The sequence below is a fragment of the Cebus imitator genome, unplaced genomic scaffold (assembly GCF_001604975.1).
Source record: "Cebus imitator isolate Cc_AM_T3 unplaced genomic scaffold, Cebus_imitator-1.0 Scaffold12, whole genome shotgun sequence".
In the NCBI taxonomy this organism is placed as follows: domain Eukaryota; kingdom Metazoa; phylum Chordata; class Mammalia; order Primates; family Cebidae; genus Cebus; species Cebus imitator.
Window position 1 is genome coordinate 9040717 of NW_016107327.1, and position 19754 is coordinate 9060470.

The 19754-nt window shown below is 36.8% G+C and overlaps 2 long non-coding RNA genes across 2 annotated transcripts in view; one reads left to right on the forward strand and one right to left on the reverse strand.

Moving 5' to 3' along the window:
• The window catches only part of LOC119467105, a 77296-nt gene that overhangs the window by 32137 nt on the left and 25405 nt on the right, over positions 1 to 19754 (forward strand). The window lies entirely within an intron of this gene.
• Positions 11044 to 16698, reverse strand: LOC108282767. The gene is made up of 4 exons (XR_001816578.2): positions 16616 to 16698; positions 15547 to 15553; positions 15141 to 15143; positions 11044 to 11054 (listed from the first exon to the last, which is right to left on the reverse strand). It is a non-coding gene; the product is annotated as an uncharacterized LOC108282767 (long non-coding RNA).

Consider the following 19754-nt stretch of genomic DNA (forward strand, 5'->3'; position numbering starts at 1 on the left):
GACGGGGTTTCACCATGTTGACCAGGATGGTCTCGATCTCTTGACCTCGTGATCCACCCGCCTCGGCCTCCCAAAGTGCTGGGATTACAGGCTTGAGCCACCGCGCCCGGCCCATGATTTAGTCTTAATAAATGTATACATCTAGGAATGTATTCATTCTTCTCTAGGTTATCCAATTTCTTGGTGTATAATTGTTCATAGTAGTCTGTTCTGATGCTTTGTATTTCTGTTATACAGTTTGTAATATCTCTCCTATTTCATTTTTTCTTTTGGGTCTTTTTTCTTAGTTGAAAGGGGTATGAATTTTATCTCTTCAAAACAAACTTGTATTGATCTTTTGTATTGTTTTCCTAGTCTTTCATTTATTTCTACTCTAACATTTATTATTTTCTTCCTTCTGATAACTTTGACCTTAGTTTGTTCTTCACCTAGTTCTTTGAGGTGTAATGGTAGATTGTTTATTTGAGATTTTTCTCTTTTGGTCTAGGTGTTTTTCCTCCTAGAACATGTTAGCTGTATCCCGTAAGTTTTAGTATGTCGTGTTTCATTTTAAGTTTTAGTATGTCATGTTTCAGTTTTATTTGTCTCAAGATGTTTCTAAAATTTCCTGGTTTATTTCCATGTATTTTTGAATTTTCTAAACTTTCTTCTGCTATTCATTTCTAGTTTTATGCTATTATAGTTAGAAAAGACACTCGATATGATTTCAATCTTCTTAAAGTTGTCAAGACTTGATTTGTGACCTTGGTCTTGACAACTTTAAGAAGATTGAAATCTTGAAAAATATGATTTGTTATAGAGAATGTTCTGTGTGCACTGTGTATATGCTGCTGCTATTGGATGGAATATTTTATATGTCTGTTAGGTCCATTTGGTCTAACATGTAGTTTAAATTCAGTGTTTCCTTGTGGATTCCCTATCCTGATCTGTTCATTGCTAAAAGTGGGGTTTTGCAGTCTTCTGCTATTACTGTTTTACAATTGTTCCTCCCTTTAGATCTATTAATATTTGCCTTATATATTTAGGTGTGCTGATGTTGGGTACATATATATATATATTTATATTTATAATTGTTATAGCTATTGATAAATTGACCCATTTATCATTAGATAATGACATTCTTTATCTCATTTTACAGTTTTGACTTAAAGCCTGTTTTATCTGATACAAGTTTAGCTACTCCTGCTCTTTTGGTTTCCATTTGTGTGAACTATCTTTTTCCATCTCTTACTTTGAGTCTCTGTGTGTCCTTACAAAGTGAGATGAGTCTCTTGTAGGCCATATATAGTTGGTTTTAAAAAAAAAAAATCTATCTGGTCACTCTCTGTATTTTAATTAGATTATGAGATCTGGGATTGAATTATTTTTAGCAAAGCCTGTTTTATTTTCCTTATGCTACTCTCAGTTGTTTTAGGACTGCTACCTTCTAATATTTATGAACCATTATTCTGTTCTTTCAGACATCCTTTACATAAGCTGCTTTTCCTGAGATACTATAATCCTTAAGCCTTAGAGAAGCCTTACTTTAGATCAGTGCGTGGATCCTTCATGCCTGAAGACCTTCACTGGTCATTTTGAACTGCTCCTTATCTATTGCTTTCCAACCAGAATCATCACCCGGCTTCTCCTAAAGAAGCATCTTTATTGACCCTAAGTACAGTTTTCATGCATTTGTCACTGAACATTCTCACCCCTTGACATAAATATAATGTTTAATATGAAGAATATATTTTGACATCATAGCTCTCTATTGATATACTCTTGTTCTGACTTCCTTTCTAAGCTCCTAGAAAATAAAATCTCTTTAATACTCTGTAAGGGCAGTGGAAGGTGGGCAGGGGATGTAAACTATCTGCCCTCCTCATGTTTCTATAAAAGGGGACCTTTTGCTAAGACATCTACTCTCTAGCATTTCTGTGAAGAAAGAGTACACCCTTTTCCCACAGTCTCCCCTCCTTCTTTTGGCAGGAGAGTGCCACTTTTTGGGTCTCTTCCATGTACAAGCCAGTGGAATTAGTTTGCCACAAAGAGAAAAACAGTCAGACAAGTGCATGTTCTGATTTTTCTTATCTCCTCCTCAGGTTGGGTGGTAGTGTGGTTCTGATGAGTTGAAGTCATGTGGAGTATGCCCCACTAATCATCTTAAACTCTGGGAGGAGAGCACTATCCATGAGGTCAGCTTCCTGCTGTATCTGGTGAGGAAGGCCCCAGGGGTGGCTCTGAAAGACTGAAAATCATTAATTATGCCCCTCCTTCCGTAACTCCTGGGATCTAAAGTATTCCCTCTAGGGGTTTTATTCTCCCGTCACCATGACATAATCTGCCTGTCCCATTCTAATAGTGCTAACTTACCTTTTCCACAATCATCTCTTACTTACAACTAGGTCATGTGTCTGGAGTGGTCAGGTACAAAAGGGACGTGGTAGTTTTGTAAAATTTATAAAGAACGTATTTTATCTTCCTCCCTTGGTCTTCATGGACCACTGGAGAGGGACTTGGTGGATAGTATACTAATTTAAGAAGTCATGCTACATCCAATCTAAATCTTTTTGATCTAGAACTGTATCAGCCCAATAAGGGACTCTAGGAGGCTTAACCTGAATTAAGTTTGAATTCTTTAGGATCCCTTTCAGCCAGGCTGCCATCCACAGGGTGTGTCACACAGGCTGGCCTAGGTCGCTGTTAGGGGGAAGAAAGAAGCATCATGCCCAAGAATGGTCAAGAGAAATTCCAAATTTCAAAATAGGCCTATATAACACACCCATTCCTTTTATTCTTGATCATTAGGGAGGTAGGTGAAAGGAGATAAGCCCCTTTGAGGGATGACTGCTTTCAGTGACCAAAGGTGGAGGCAAAAGAGAGAGGGTAAAAAATCATTTTGAGGCCGGGCGCGGTGGCTCATGCCTATAATCCTAGCACTTTGGGAGGCCGAGGCGGGTGGATCACGGGGTCAAGAGATCGAGACCATCCTGGTCAACAAGGTGAAACCTCGTCTCTACTGAAAATACAAAAATTAGCTGGGCATGATGGTGCGTGCCCGTAGTCCCAGCTACTCAGGAGGCTGAGGCAGGAGAATTGCTTGAACCCAGGAGGTGGAGGTTGCGGTGAGCCGAGATCATGCCATTGCACTCCAGTCTGGGCAACAAGAGCGAAACTCCGTCTCAAAAAAAAAAAAAAAAAAAAAATCATTTTGAGTTGATTTTTTTGTAAGTATATTCTGCCTATAAATGATGAAAAGGGGTATGAAATGTGCTTTGAATACCTTTACTATCGGCCTATTGTTGGGTGTCTTTGTGACAAAGGTACACTATTTTCAGACTACAGACAGTCCAGAATGTCAGAAACATGACACAACTGAGTTATAAGAGCCACAGTGTGTGGCTGGGTTCAGCTTACTGAAGTAAAATAATACCACTGTACCCTGAGTAAGTGTCAACATCATGGAGACTCTACCAGTAGCCCAAGAGGAGCTCAAACATCTGAAGTAGTCAGTTTGCCAGGAGTGAATGGGGGCAATACCTCTTACATTGTGGGCTTCTTCACCACAAGACAAATGGAATAGTTTTTGCCATGAGTCAAAAGCTTGATATGCAATTATAGCTTCTGTATCAGAAGCTTTATTTTGTTCCCAGCTTATGATGGTAGACGCCTTGTCATGTCCCATGCAATTATAGATTCAAGTGGCAGTGGTGTCCATCTGGGTGGTACAGGTTTGATTCCAGTCAGAATCATCAGAGAACAGGCCCTTATCATGGGGAACCACATAACTGACTCAGACTGTCATATTGACAGTCACAATTTGTTTCCACAGTTCACAGCCCCAAAAATATTGCCTTTAACTAATCTGTGATCTTTCTTCCAAGTGCCAAATCAGGTTGCAAGGCCATTGGCAACAATCCAAGTCAGTAAAAATATAAAATACCTGGTTCAATGGAGTGTTGTCTAAGGTAAGGGCTATGGCTTTCAATTCAAACCATTGTGCTGATGGGCTCTTGGTATAGACATTCTTCCAGCATTGTCCCTAGGACCAGAAAGCTGCTTCTGCCCAGTGGCAACAGCAGCTTTCAGCTTAGCTGAGTCATCAATAAATTAGTCACAGGCATAAAAGGGAACCTCTGTCAGGTGAGGGTCCTCACTGAGCCAGCAATTTTGCTTCAGGTGGCAGAGTGGGAGACAGTCTCCCCAAAGGGGTGGCAGTCACATTTTTGCATAAAGCCAAGATGTTGCTAGGGTCAGGGAGGCTGTGCTCTTGAGTGTGCCATTTCCACTTGTCTGGTGATGCCTTTTGGGTCCTTTCCAACATACTAGTTCTCAAGTCCTCATTGACCCATCCCAAGATGGGATGTCACACTGAAGAGATATAAGGCCATATGGGTCAGCCATTCAGTTTTTTTTTTCCCACATTCGTACAAATATTTATACATATTTATGGGGTACATGTGATATTTTGTTACATGTACAAATTGTGTAACGGTCAATTCAGTGTATTTAAGGTGTCCATCATCTTGAGTATTTATCATTTCTATGTATTGGGGACATTTCAAGTCCTATCTTCTAGTGATTTTGAAATATACAATACATTATTGTTCACTATATTCAACATATTCTTCTATCAAACATGAGAACTTCTTTTTTCTAACTGCAGATAGAACATGTGGGTGGGTGTCTGCTGTGGGAGTAGTAGCATTTGGATGGGGCTTGATCTCAGGGCCCTGGGTGGAGTATTCAGGTACTAATAATGGTGGACTGGGCTGGATGGTTTCCAGACTGCTGGATGGCACTACTAGTGGGGTAGATCTGGGCTGGGTGTATCTGTCCTCAGCGACCCTGGTGGTGCTTGCAGGCATTTGGCTGTGGTAGGCAGTGGCAGGGTAACCCCAGACCCAAGGCAGAATGCTTGGGTGAAGGCAGCAGTGGTTGCACTGCAGCCCTGCTATTGGAGAGTGCAGGGTTGTTTTTAATGGTAGTAGATATATACGGGATGCTGGAGAGCATATACTTCACTTGGTCTTCAGTGCCAGGCAGTGGCAGCCCACAGTGGCAGCAGCCGTTTATGGGGAATTTCTCCTGGGGGGGGGGTATGAAAATACACTGTGGCTTCACTGTCTGATATAGTTCTATGAAAACATAAGGCAATATTTTTCTTTTTAATTATCTTTTATTTTATTTTATTTTTATTTGTTTATTTTTTAAAGATGGTCGGGCTGGTCTTGAACTCCCGACCTCAGGTGATCCGCCAAAGTGCTTGGATCACAGGTGTGAGTCACCACACTCGGCCTTCTTTTTAATTATCTTTATTACAACTAATCCAGGATGGCTGGTGGCTGATTTTCTACATAATTGGATCTCAAATGCTTTTAGGCAGGATCCTTGAATTCCAATTTTCTGTTCACTGGGTAACCCTGCTTACCTTATTGTTATTCTTTCCAAAGGGAACATTATCTAATTAGTCATTAACAAGCAGTGAAATATTTTAAGATCAAAGAACACCAAGCTCATATATAAACTGTAATTTCAAATGGAGGAAAACTGTGTGTTAGAAATAACAGCAGTTGATTTAACATATGACTGTACATTTAATGAATATATGGTTTCACAATAAACATCTCAAAATACTCTTGGTAGGACTCTTTTTAGTAGAATGAGAACTAAGGGATATCTTCCAGGCTAGAAATTTTGAGTGTTTAAAGCCCGTCACTCAAACCATAGCATTGTAGTTCCCATGTACAGTAGTAGATCACGACTGGGCTGATCTAATTAATATGTGAGGTAGGTGGTCAACTGCCAGTGCTATTTACATGCTAAGCAGGTTTCCCTCTACTAAATAACACCCAGTAGCTCATTTTGGTACCTAAAAGTTCAATGTTTGTTATTTAGTCTTTTGAATATTGCCCTATTAAAAGATAAACATCCACAGAGTGATAACAGGTAAAGATTTTTGTTAGCCAACCTGCTCCTTCCTGAACACATCTGCACAGCTGTGTGATATAATGGAGGAAAACAAAACCAGTGATAACGGAGGAAAATATGTCAATGCAGATTTTTGTAAGGACAATAAGTGTTAAACTCCTTTGGGTAAATAACAAGGAGCATGACTGCTGGATTATACAGTAAGAGTATATTTAGTTTTATAAGAAACTGCCCAACTATTTTCCAAAGTGGTTGTATCATTTTTCATTCCCAACAGCAGTGAATAGAATTCCTGTTGCTTTTCATCTTAGTCAGCATTTGAGGATGTCAGTGTTCTGGATTTTGGTCATTCTAATAGATTTATAGTAGTACCTCACTGTTTTAACTTGAATTTCCTTGGTAACATATGATGTAGAGGATTTTTTTCATATGCTTATTTGCAACCTATATATTTTGTTTTGTAAGGTGTCTGTTAAGGTATTCAGCTCACTTTTTAATTGGATTGTGTTCTTATTCTTGAGATTTGAGAGTTCTTGTATATTTTGAATAACAATCTTTTATCAGAAAAATCACATGATCATATCAATAGATGTAGAAATAGCCTTTGAAAAAAATGCTACCAATACCCACTCATGATAAAAACTCTCAGTAACTTAAGAATAGAGGGAAACTTTAGCAACAATAAGTATCTACAAAAAACCTACAACTGACATCATACTTAATAGTGGGATACTTAAAGCTTTTCTATAAAGACCGGGAAAAAAGCAAAAAATATTTGCATTAGAAAACATTTGCCTTTTGCAAATATTTTTCCCCAGTTGGTGGTTCTTTTTATTCTCTTGATAGTGTCTTTACAGAGCAGAAAGTTTTCACTTTAATGAAGTTCAACTTATCAATTCTTCCTTTCATGGATCATGCCTGTGGTGTTGCATTTACAAAGTCATTGCCAAGCCCAAGGTCATCTAGATACCATCTTTTAGAAGTTTCAGTATTGAATTTAGGTCTATCATCCATTTTGAGCTGATTTTTGTGAAGGGTATAAGGTCTGTGTCTAGATTATTATTATTATTATTTTTTTGCATGCACATGTCTGGTTGTTCCAGTACCATTTGTTGAAAGAAAATACTACTTTTACCCTATTGTATTACCTTTGCTCCTTTGTAAAAAATAAGTTGACCATATTTATATGGGTCTATTTCTGAACACTGTATTCTATTCTGTTGATCTGTCTGTATTCCTTCATCAGTATCACGCACTCTCCTGATGACTGTAGCTTTACAGTATGTCTTGAAGTCAGGTAGTGTCAGTCCTTCAACTTTGTTCTTCTGATATCTTGACAATATTGTCTTCTATCCACGGACATGGGTTATCTCTCCATTATTTAGTTTTCTTGATTTCTATCAACAGAGTTTTTTTACACATAGATTTTGTACATATTTTGTTAGATTTATACCTTGGTGTTTCATTTTCAGGGGAACGCTAATGTAAATTGTACTGTGTTTTTAATTTCAGATTTCAGTTGTTCATTGCTGGCATATAGAAAGGTGATTGATTTTTTTGTGTGTCAAATTTGTGTCCTCAAAGCCTGCTATAATCACTTATTAGTTTCAGGAGTATTTTTGTTGATTCTTTAATTTTTCTACATAGACAGTTATGTGATCTATGAACAAAGAGATTTTTTTCCTTCTCAATAGGTGTTCATTTTGTTTCCTTTTATTATCTTATTGCATTAGGTAAGACTTCCAGTACACTGTCGAAAGAGAGTGATGAGAGAGGCCATCCTTGCCTTGTTCCTGGTCTTAGTAGAAAAGCTTCAAGTTTCCCACCACTAAGTATGATGTAAGCTGTAGGTTTTTTTATAGAAATTTATTGAATCGAGAAAGATCCTTTCTATTCCTAGGTTACTGGGAGTTTTTATCATGAATGGGTATGGGTAGCATTTTTTAAAGGCTATTTCTATATCTTTTGATATGATCATGTGATTTTTCTTCTTTAGTGATGGATTTAATTAATCAATTTCTGAATGTTGAACTACTTTTGTGTACTTTGAATAAACCCACTTGGTTGTAGCATATAATTCTTTTTATACATTATTGGATTTAATTTACTAAATTTTGCTGATGATTTTTTTTATCTATTCATGAGATAAATTGGTCTGTAGTTTTCTTTTTTTTAATAATATTTTTATCTGGTTTTGATATTCAGGTAGTGCTGGTCTTGTAGAATTAGTTAGGTTATTTCTTCTGCTTCTATCTTCTTGAAGAGATTTTAGAAGATTTTTATAATTTCTTACTTAAATGTTTGGCAGAATTCACCAGTGAACCCACCTGGGCCTGATGCTTTTCTGTTTTGAAAGATCATTAATTATTAGTTTAACTTCTCTAATAGATGTAGGAGTGGTAGATGTATTTACATTGTCTATTTCTTCTTCCCAAAGTGCTAGGATTACAATTGAGTTTGGCAGGTTGTGTATTTCAAAGAATTGATCTATTTTATCTAGGTTATCAAGTTTGTGGGCATGGTGTTATTCATAGCATTCCTTTATTATCCTTTCAATGTCCATGCAAATCTGTAGTGATAGTCCCTCTTTCATTTCTGATATTAGTAATTTGTCTTCTCTTTTTTCCTGAGTTAGCCTGGCTAGAGACTTACCAATTTTATTGACCTTTTCAAAGAAGTGGCTTTTGGTTTTGTTGATTTTCTCCAATCATTGCCTGTTTTCAATTCATTGGTTTCTGGTCTAATTTATATTACTTCTTTTCTTTTGCTTGCTTTGGAGGTAATTCACTCTTCATTTTCTAGTTTCCTAAGGTGGAAGATTACGTGATTGATTTTAGATTTTTTTTCTTTTCTAGTATATGAACTTAATCTTATGCATTTACTTCTAAGTACTGCTTTCATGGAATTCCACTAATTTTGATAAGGTGTGTTTTCATTTTTATTTAGTTCAAGATACCTTATAATTCCTCTTGAGATTTCTTCTTTAACCCATGTGTTATTTAGGAGCATATTTAATATTCTGGTATTTTGGGATTTTCTAGTTATTTTCCTGTTATTGATTTCTAGTTTAATTCCATTATTGTCTGAAAGAAAACATTGTTTGGTTTCTATTCTTTTAAATTTGTTAAGATGTGTTTTATGGCCCAGAATGTGGTAAAAGTTCTATGTGGTAAAAGCTCTATGGTACCAAATGATGGAGAAATAGCCTTTGAAATAATGCTACCAATACCCATTCATGATAAAAACTCTCAGTAACCTAAGAATAGAGGTGTCTTTCTCAATTCAGTAGATATCTGCAAAAACCTTACAGCTGACATCATACTTCTATCCTGGTAAAAGTTCCAGGTAAGCCTGGGAAGAATGTGTATTCTGCTGTTGTTGAATGACATAGTCTATAGATATTCATTATATCCAGTTGATTGATGGTGCTGTTAAGTTCAGCTATATCCTTACTGATTTTCTGCCTGCTGAATTTTTCCACTTTTGTTAGAGAGGGCTGTTGACATCTCCAACTATAATAATTGATTCATCTATTTTTCCTTGTAGTTCTACCAGTTTTTCCCTCATGTATTTTGGCACTCTGTTGTTAGGTGCATATATATTAAGCATTGTTATGTCTACTTGGAAAATTGACCCCTTTGTCATTATGTAATGTCCCTCTTTATTCTGAATAACTTTCCTTGGACTGAAATCTTCTCTGAAATTAACATTGCTATTCCCACTTTTATTTCATTAGTATTAGCTTGGCATATCTTTCTCCATCCATTTACTTTTAATCTATTTGTGCCTTTATGTTTAAAGTGAGTCCTTTTTTTTTTTTTTTTTTTTTTTTTTTTTTTTTNGAGACAAACTCTTGCTGTCACTCAGGCTGGAGTACAGTGGCATGATCTCAACTTGCTGCAAGCTCTGCTTCCCAGGTTCAAGCAATTCTTTTGCCTCAGCCTCCTGAGTAGCTGGGATTACAGGCATACACTGCCATGCCTGGGTATTTTTTTGTATTTTTGGTAGAGACGGGGTTTCACCATGTTGATTGGGCTGGTCCCGAACTCCTGACCTCAGGTGATCCATCTGCCTTGGCCTCCCAAAGTGCTGGAATTAGAGTCATGAGCCACTGCACCCAAAGTGCTTTTCTTATAGACAACATATAGTTGATCTTGTTTCTTAATCCATTCTGACAATGTTCTTTTTTTTTTTTTTTTAATTCTCTAGACTGCTCAGCAGAATAATCTCTGTCTTTTAGTTGGTGTATTTAGACTATTGGCATTCAAAGTCATTATTTATATAATTAGATTAAATTGAATTAATGTCTACTATATTTGTTACTGTTTTCTCTTTGTTGGCTTTGTTCTTTGTTTCTATTTTTGTCTTCCTTTTTCTTCTTCCTGTGGTTTTCAGTTGAGCATTTTATATGATTCCATTTTCTCTCCTCTATTAGTATCTCAGTTATATTTTTGTGTGTTTGTGAGGTTCCTCTAGAGTTTGCAATATACATTTACAACTAATGCAGGTCCACTTTTAAATAGCACCCTATATTGCTTCACAAGTAGTGTCAATGCCTTATAAAAACAAAGCACAGGTAATCCTAATTTCTTCCTTTTTTTCCTTGTATCATTGCTGTCAATCATTTCACTTAGATCTAAGCATAGATAAGCATATTATAAAAACATATGTAATCACGTACATTATTATTTTGAAAAAATGGTTATCTGTCAGATCAATTAAGGATAAGAAAAATAAAATATTTTATTTTACCTTAACTTATCCTTACTATGATGCCTTTCCTTCCTTATGTAGTTTCTTTTTAAATTTTCCCGCTCTGTAAACACTTTTAATGTTTATTGCAAGATAGATCTACTGGCAACAAAATTTCTCAATTTTTCTTGGTCTCAGAAAGTCTTTATTTTTCCTTCACATGTGACAGATAATTTCACAGGGTATGGAATTCTTGGTTGGTGTTTTCTTTTATTTTTCTCAGCACTTAGGGTTTTTCACTTTACTTTCTATTAAGGTGTGTGGTTTCTGAGAATAAGTGGGATGTAATTCTTATCTTGCTTCTCCACAGATAAGGCATTTTTTTCCTCCAACTTTCTTTCAGGCTTTTGTTCCCTCTATCTTTGATTTTCTATATTTTGAAATTGATATACCTAGGTACAGTTTTTTTGGGGAATTTATGTTGCTTGGTTTCCTCTGAGCTTCCTAGATCTATGGTTTGGTGTCTGACATTACTTTGGGAAAATTCTCAGTCATTATTTTTTAAAATATAGTCATCCTTCTGTATCTGTGGGTTTTGCATTTGTAGACTCAATTAACTGTAAATAAAAATATTTGGAAAAAAAATGAATGGTTGCATTTAAATTATACAGACATTTAAAACTTCTTGTTACTCTCTAAACTGTTTTAATGACTATTTGTTGTTTTAGTTTAATGACTATTTACATTGCATTAGACATTACAAGTAATTTAGAGATGATTGAAAGTATATGGAAAGATATGCATACGTTATATGCAAATACTACACCACTTTATATAAGGACTTGAGCATCTGTAGATTTTGGTATCTGTGGAGTTCCTAGAACAAGTCTCCCGCAGATACTAAAGGCTGATTGTTTTTCTTCCAGTCTTTTCTTCTCTTTCTGAAATTTTCATTGTGTGTATGTTATACTCTTTTGTAGTTCTAACAGTTCTTGGATATTCTGTTGTATTTTTCAGTCTTTTTTGTCTTTGTTTTTCAGTTTCAATGGCTTTTCCGTTTGATGATATATTCCCAAGTTCTGATATTTTACCTCAGCTGAGTCTAGTTTAACAGTAAATCTATCAAAGTCATTCCCCATTTCTATTACAGTATAGTGTTTTTAATTCCTAGCATTTTTTACTGCTTCTTAGAACAAAACTTCCAACTCTCTACTTTCATTACTTATCTGTTATGTGTTGTCTACTTTATCCATTGAGACCTTAGCATCTTAATCATAGTTGTTTTAAATTCCTGGTCTAATAATTTTAACTTCTGTGCTATATCTGATTCTGGTTCTGGTACTTGCATGGATACAAATGATTTTGAATATAATATGTACATTTCTCAAAGTTCTATAAAAAATTCTTTGCTTCATCATCAATAGTAATAGAAGTAGAATGGCTCACTTATGTGACTCTTGGTTTCCTTCAGTATTAACAGAATAAAATTGTCCTACTTGAAATTACTTTATGTAAACTTAGAAAAGAAAGCATATTGTTCTTGAAAAATTATGCAAAATAACTGTGTTTTAGGATTTTGGTTTTTAATTATACACAAAAGACAATACAAACTTTTTTTTGGCTGGGCATGGTGGCTCACACCTGTAATCTCAGCGTTTTGGGTGGCTGAGATGGGTAGATTGCTTGAGCCCAGGAGCTCAAGACCAGCCTGGGCAACATGACAAAACCCTGTCTCTACAAAAAATACAAAAATTAGCCATGCGTGATGGTGCATGCCTGTGGTGCCAGCTACTGGGGAGGCTGAAGCAATAGGATTGCTTGAGCCCAGGAGGTTGAGGCTGCAGTGAGCCATGATCAGGCCGCTGCACTTCAGACTAGGTGACAGAGTGAAAAAAACATTTGTATTAAGTTAATATTTTCTCTTTTATTCTCTTAGTAATTTGCTTTGTAAAATTTGGGTTTTTAAATTGTTATATAACATGCATATTTTGAGGGTACATGTGGTAATTTAATACATTTATATATTTTGTAAAGATAAAGTCAGTATAGTTGGGATATCCATCACCTTAAACATTTGTCTTTATGTTAGAAACATTGGAATTAATCATAATTTATCTGTTGATCTTCTTTCTCTCCCCTACCCCCCACTAGGTTGCTGCCTCCTTTTTGGCACTAGATGACATGTTAAGCTCAGGTTTGCTTCAGTTCTAGTAAACAATCAAAGTGCCATCTGTTCCAAACGGGAGTTTTTCAAAAGGGGATTTCCCAATAGTGTGGGAAGGCTGGCTAGGGGCTTGTGCCCAGGGGACTTGTGGAATGAGCCTCCTACAGTGTGGTGCTGCTGAACAGCTACTCCGATTTGTCATCTCCTTTGCCTGAGTTGCAGAACAGCATTTCCAGGGCTGGGGAGGTAGTCTCACTTCTCCCTTTTGTCTCGGGCTATCTTCAGGAATATTTTTCCCCTTAGGCACTGCTGATGTTTATTGTGGGTTGAGGCAGGGTCTCCTGCCAGGGAACCCAAGATGATGGGAAAGTTGGTTGTTTACCTTGATCTCACTTTCTCTAGTGTAGAAACTATGATTTGGAGGAAAAAATTTCTGTATGCTTGGTGCTGAGCCCATTGAGGGGAGGAATATCATGGATATTGAAGTCTGATTCTTTTATTGCCTGCTTAGAGTATTTTTACATCTGTTTGGTCCCAGTAATTTTCTCATTCTTGTATTTGTATTCTGGGATAATATTGGTGATAATCTCAGCACTGTGTATGTATGTATGTATATATGTATGTATGTATGTATGTATGTATTTTGTTGGGGAGAGTGAAGCCAACTTGTTTCTACGCCACCATTTTGTTTTAAATTTTTAAGAAAGTGTTTAGTGAATTTAGTCTCTTACAGTTACTCTAATACAACATTTAAAACAGTAGTCAAAGCAGCAATTACATCAACTTGTTCCAGGTGTCATTATTTACCCAAATAGTACTTTGGTAAATCATAAAATGAATGTACACAGGAGCAAGTAGGTAGATATCAAATCAATTTGGGACACACGAGGCTGCTAACTTTTGTACTGGAATCCAATAGCAGATGAGTCATTCTTGGGGTGGAGGGACTCCACGATTTCATAGAAAACTAAGTATGACCACCAAGGGACCATTTCAACTATCTATCAATCATTGGAAGAGTCACTTGGGCTCATCTCAGATGCCAAAAGTAACAGATAGGCCATCACAATTTGGTTTGTTCACCTGTAAATACATGACTTTATTTCTGCTTAGTCATTCATGTGAGCAAGTCTAATAAATACAATAAAATATAGCCCGACCAAAATCTCATGTCATGTTTTACAGACATGGCTATATGAAAACCATGAAGGTGCTAATGAAAAATAGAAGCATTTTCTTGTTAACATAGAACCATAGAACTAAATCTGTATCCATTTTTAGAAAGGAAACTAAATTTCATGTCTGAAGAATTAGCATAGGCCTACTTATTCTCTGCAAAGATCCTAAAAAAAAATCAAATTTTACTTAATAAAATAGTTTTTGTCTTTTAGATTATATGCCAATAATTCTTTGAAGTAATTATTTTTAAAATGTTGGAACATGGGAAAAGTTCACATTATAGACTACAAATAATCGAAACTGATACCTCCAAAAATGGTTTTTTCCCCCCAGAAATATGCACAAGACTTTAAATCACTTAAGAAATATGAAGATCTGTAACAAATGAACAGTTGATGGAGGGCAGGATAACATTTACTTCTGATATATAAGGAGCTTAAGAACTTATACTTGTGGAAAATCACAATGGTTTTTCAGAATATTTCACCAAATAGATGGTGGCAAATAGTTTGGCAACACTACACATAAAGGTAAACATAGACACAATCGACGTGTTTTATTATATTACATAATTTACACTATACCTATACCCACATAGAAATTCACAATTATAAATAGTGAATTTTTATAATTTTATAATTAATAGAACTATTTATAATTCACTATATAGTGAATATAATTTAGTGAATTACATAGTAAAATTATATATAAAATATAAATATAATGAAATATATTTCACTATATAGTAAAATATAATATAAATTCACTATAGAGTAAATATAATTTTACTATGTAATTCACTAAATTATATTCACTATAGAGTAAATTATAAATAGTTCTATTAATTATAATAGTTCCATTATAACAATATTATAATATTCTATAAAAACTAAAAACCACTTAGAACAGTAAAAAACTACTTAAAACAGCCTTTTTACAACTACTATTTGCATAATTTCCAGTAAAGACTAAAAAGCTTTATTAGTCTGTTCTCACACTGCTATAAAGAACTACCTGAGACTGGGTAACTTATAAAGAAAGGAGATTTAATTGACTCACAGTTCCACAGGCTATACAGAAGGCATGGCTGGAGGAGCCTCAGGAAACTTAAAATCATGGCGGAAGGCGAGGGGGAATCCAGCACACCTTACATGGTGGGGGAAGGAGGAAGGGAGAGAGAAGGGGGAAGTGCTACACACTTTCAAACAACCAGATCTTGTGAGAACTCACTCACTATCATGAGAACAACAAGGGAAAAATCTGCTCCCATGATCCAATCACCTCCCACCAGGTCCCTCCCCCAACATTAGGGATTACAATTCAACATGAGACTTGGGTGGGGATACAGAGCCAAACTATATCAGAAGCCTAATACATGCATGCATATCTTTTATGGATTATAGTAATCTACATTTAAAATTATATTTTATTATTATGGCCTAAAAAACATAAACACCAGTACAGTATGTTTTATGCTTAGTCAAATCTAACTAGCTTAGGGTTTTAAAAACTTTTCCAGGTAAAGTAGTCAAGTCTCCAGATCACCATCCTACAGATTCGTATTTATCAAACCTAGCAATCTCAGTAAGCTGTGATTGCACTACTTTACTCCAGCCTGGGCAGCAGTCTAAAAAACAAAACAAAACAAAAGCCAAACAAAAAAACCTCACACTGGCTATCTACCTCAATCCATCAATGACCCTCAGGCCTTTGAACGTGGCAACATCACTCCCAACCTTAGTTTTTACTATAGTAAAACTATAGTTTTACTATAGTAATGTGAAGCATTTAAAACAAAAATGAAACCTGCATCTTTAGAATGTCATTTTTGTGCTTTAGAGTTTTCCTTTGCCTGTTGGTTCCTAAATATAGATTCAGCATTTCAGTTCCAAGAACTGACTTAGAAAAATATAGAATGTTTAAATGTTTGTTTTAGATATATTCTTTCTCATAAGTCTTAAAAAAGGAGCAAAAAGAGACAAACCTCAAGCTGTGTCTATAGTAATATCAGTCAATATTATTTTTATTTTTATTTTTTTTTGAGAGAGAGTCTCTCTCTGTTGCCCAGGCTGGAGTGCAGGGGCGTGATCTCAGCTCACTGCAACCTCTCCCTCCTGGGTTCAAGTGATACTCCTGCCTCATCCTCCTGAGTAGCTGGGATTACAGGTGTGCGCTAGCACTATTTTTATTTTTAGTAGAGATGGTTTTTTTTTTTTTTTTGAGACAAAGTCTCACTCTGTCACCCAGGCTGGAGTGCAGTAGCACAATCTTGGCTCACTGCCACCTCCGCTTCCCAGGTTCAGGCAATTCTCCTGCCTCAGCCTCCTGAGTAGCTGAGACTACAGGCGTGTGCCACCACGCCCAGCTAATTTTTGTATTTTTAGTAGAGACGAGGTTTCACCATGCTGGTCAGGCTGGTCTCGAACTCCTGACCTCGTGATCCACACGTCTTGGCTTCCCAAAGTGCTGGGATTACAGGAAGAGATGGGTTTTTACCATGTTGCCCAGGCTAGTCTCAAAGGCTGACCTCAAGTGATCTGCCTGCCTTGGCCTCTCAAAGTGCTGGGATTACAGGTTTGAGCCATGACACCCAGCCAATATGGTATTATTTTTACTAACAAATTATCCAACTTGCTTACTATATACAAAAAGTGTATGCATGCAAAATACATACTACATACAAAACACAAAACATAGAGTTAGAGACAACAAATGAAAACTTTATGCAAAATACTTGATTCCATTAGTATTTATATTGTTTTGGCTGGAAGATTCTTACTCTGTGCATTCCTTTCTGGTGTTAAGGAATGGTTACATCTATGTAGCATTCTTAACTATAAAAAACAGGAATAAAAACTGGATGCGGCGGCTCCCTGCACTTTGGAGGCCAAAGCAGGTGGATCAGTTGAGTTCAGGGGTTCAAGAGAAGCCTGGCGAACATGGTGAAACCCCTGTCTCTAGTAAAAATACAAAAATTAGCCAGGCGTGGTGGCAGGTGCACCTGTAATACCAGCTACTCAGGAGGCTGAGGCAGGAGAATCGCTAGAACCCTGGATGTGAAGGTTGCAGTCAGTTGAGGTGGCACCATCACACTCCAGCCTGGGTGACAGAACAGGACTCCATCTCAAAAAAATAAATAAATAAATAAATAAATACATAAAAAGGAATGAATGGGAGGGGGGCTAGTAACACAGCTAAAACACACAGGTGTGCTGTTTATAAATATGTATATAATTTAGCAGTGTCATTATCTGGGTTAATTTCTTTTGTTTGTTTACATTTACCAGTAAGTGGTCCAGAATGCAAAATATGGTAACAGAGAACTCAATTTTATACTTACTCCTTGGTACAGTTATGAAAAATAAAAACTTGCATCCTAGGAATAGGGAGATAGATAAAAAAGTTTTTTTAACTTGGAGATAAGACATTGAATAGCTGTCAAAATTCAAATTGACTAGTTTTGAAGAACTTGAAAAGTGTGTTCAAATGAATAAAAAACAAAAACGATCAAAAGGAACCCATAGTTGCCTAAGAGTCTTAAAAATTAGAAATTTAACTCTCTCATCAATATATCACCATTTTGGAACCAGAACTGGTTTATTTAATGCACCTGTACTTCTGGACTGTGAACTTCACATTTTTCTCAGCTCTTCCCACCACTTATGTGGGACATGATGGCTGGAGTGGACTAGAGTTGGGTACTTCCCTTCCTACACATGGAAGGCATGAGCTGGCTGGAGTTGGATATTTCTCATCCTTCAGGTCTGTTAAGTTTTGTTAAATAGTTTCTCCTGAGGGGTGGACCTTATTAAGAACTGAGTGCTCTGGCATCTTTAAAAATGGTTCCTTTTCCCTTCTTCCTGCAGGAATTATGAGATTTCCCCCCCAATATTCACATGAGAAACTAGTCATCCTCCTGGAGGCAAAATTCACAAAAGTGAGGAGGCTGTGATAATGAAATCTCCCCCAGTTTTTAATCTCTGAGGCTTGTTGGCTCTGGGCCTCCAATTATTCATTAGTGACGTTCAGGTTTCCCTCCCTTGGTGCTGCTTCCTGCAAAGGTTTGTGCTTATGGGTTTCTGCTCTGGCAGGTCATAGTTCTCTGCTTTTGCCTGCTGGTCTTTCCAGTTTGGGGCAGTGGTTTGCTGACCCCACCTCTCGGATGGGTCTAAGAAAAGCTGTTGATTTTTCAGTTTAAGGTGTTTTTACTTGTTAGGATGGAATGGCAACTTCCAGCTAGATTGAAAACCACGTCTTCTGATAATTCATTTATTAAATTCATAGACTTGGACTACTACTTCCTTTATCATAATCTATGTAGAATAGTTTTTAGTGATCTTCAAAGATATCATATGTGGAATCAGTTGCAAGTTTATATTCTGCACATGTATGCAGAATATTTGACCATCTTTCAATTTTCACTCTTCCTCTTTCTCATAATATCCACACTGTCCAGTCTCCCTATGTAGTGTCCCTTGCATTTATGCTTTCCTTTCATATTCATTTCCTTGGCTTTACTCTGACTCCTGTCTCTTACAGAAGAAAGTCCAAACTTCTCAACCCAGCATTCAAGGCACTTTGGATTGGCCCCTGTGGCAGTGATTAAGCTGTTGTCTCTGTTAGACCTTCACTCTATGTACCTGTGAGGCTGGGCTGCTACTCTGTAGGATGCATTTCTCCTTTGTCAGTGCAATCCCTGTTAGCTCTGTCACTGGGGGCACTAGAGGGAGACTGCAGACCTGGAGGGGGAGAAGGGACTTGCTGCTTCCTCTTTTGCTTTCTTTCTGCTTCTGAGTGTAGCTCCAGCCTCATTTCTTCACCCTGGCAGATGCAGCGTCTTCCTGTAGCAGCAACTGAATCCAGTTTGCCAATTTTATCAAATTTGCAGAACCAGCCTGATGGAACCTTCTTAGAGACAATAGCCCCTCTTGGGTTCCATGTATATGGGCTATTACATTTAAAAAAATTTTAAGAATCCCTCTTCCCCTTTTCTTCCAGCCCTAGGAATGATAGCTGTTTCCTACAGTTGCTACTTCCATGATACCTTAGAATTTTCTTTTTGCCTGCTCAAGTACTTAGTTAATAACATTATATTTATTAATAGTTAACAATTCATTATATTAATTTTCTCTGTTGAATAATTGGTGTGCTTTCTGTCTCTTGATTAGGGCCTCACTGACACAGGCACCAGATCACTGCTACAACTGTAAATGATTTCCCAAACCAGATACTCTGCTTCAGTGACAAGTCTCTTCTTTTCACATGCCTCTAAGAGAGCATTTCCCCTTCCCAACTTTGAAAAACTTGCTTATATCCCCCCTGACCAGCAAAAGCTATACAACTTCTGCCAATCTGAACCCTGTCTTCTAAAGCTCAGGTAAAACCCCCAGTCTTTTTGTTTTCTTTGTTATTTTACTTAAAGTTCCGAGATACATATGCAGAATGTGCAGGTTTGTTACATAGGTACACATGTGCCATGGTGGTTTGCTGCACCTGTGAACCTGTCATCTATATTTTAAGCCCTGCATGTGTTAGGTATTTGTCCTAATGCTCTCCCTCCCCTTGTCCCAACCCCCCCAACAGGGCCCGGTGTGTGATGTTCCCCTCCCTGTGTCCACATGTTCTAATTGTTCAACTTCCACTTATGAGTGAGAACATGTGGTGTTTGGTTTTCTGTTCCTGTGGTAGTTTGCTGAGAATGATGCCTTCCAGCTTGACTCACACTCCTGCAAAGGACATGATCTCATTCTTTTTTATGGCTGCATAGTATTCCATGAATTATTATGGAATACTATAATATGGAATACTA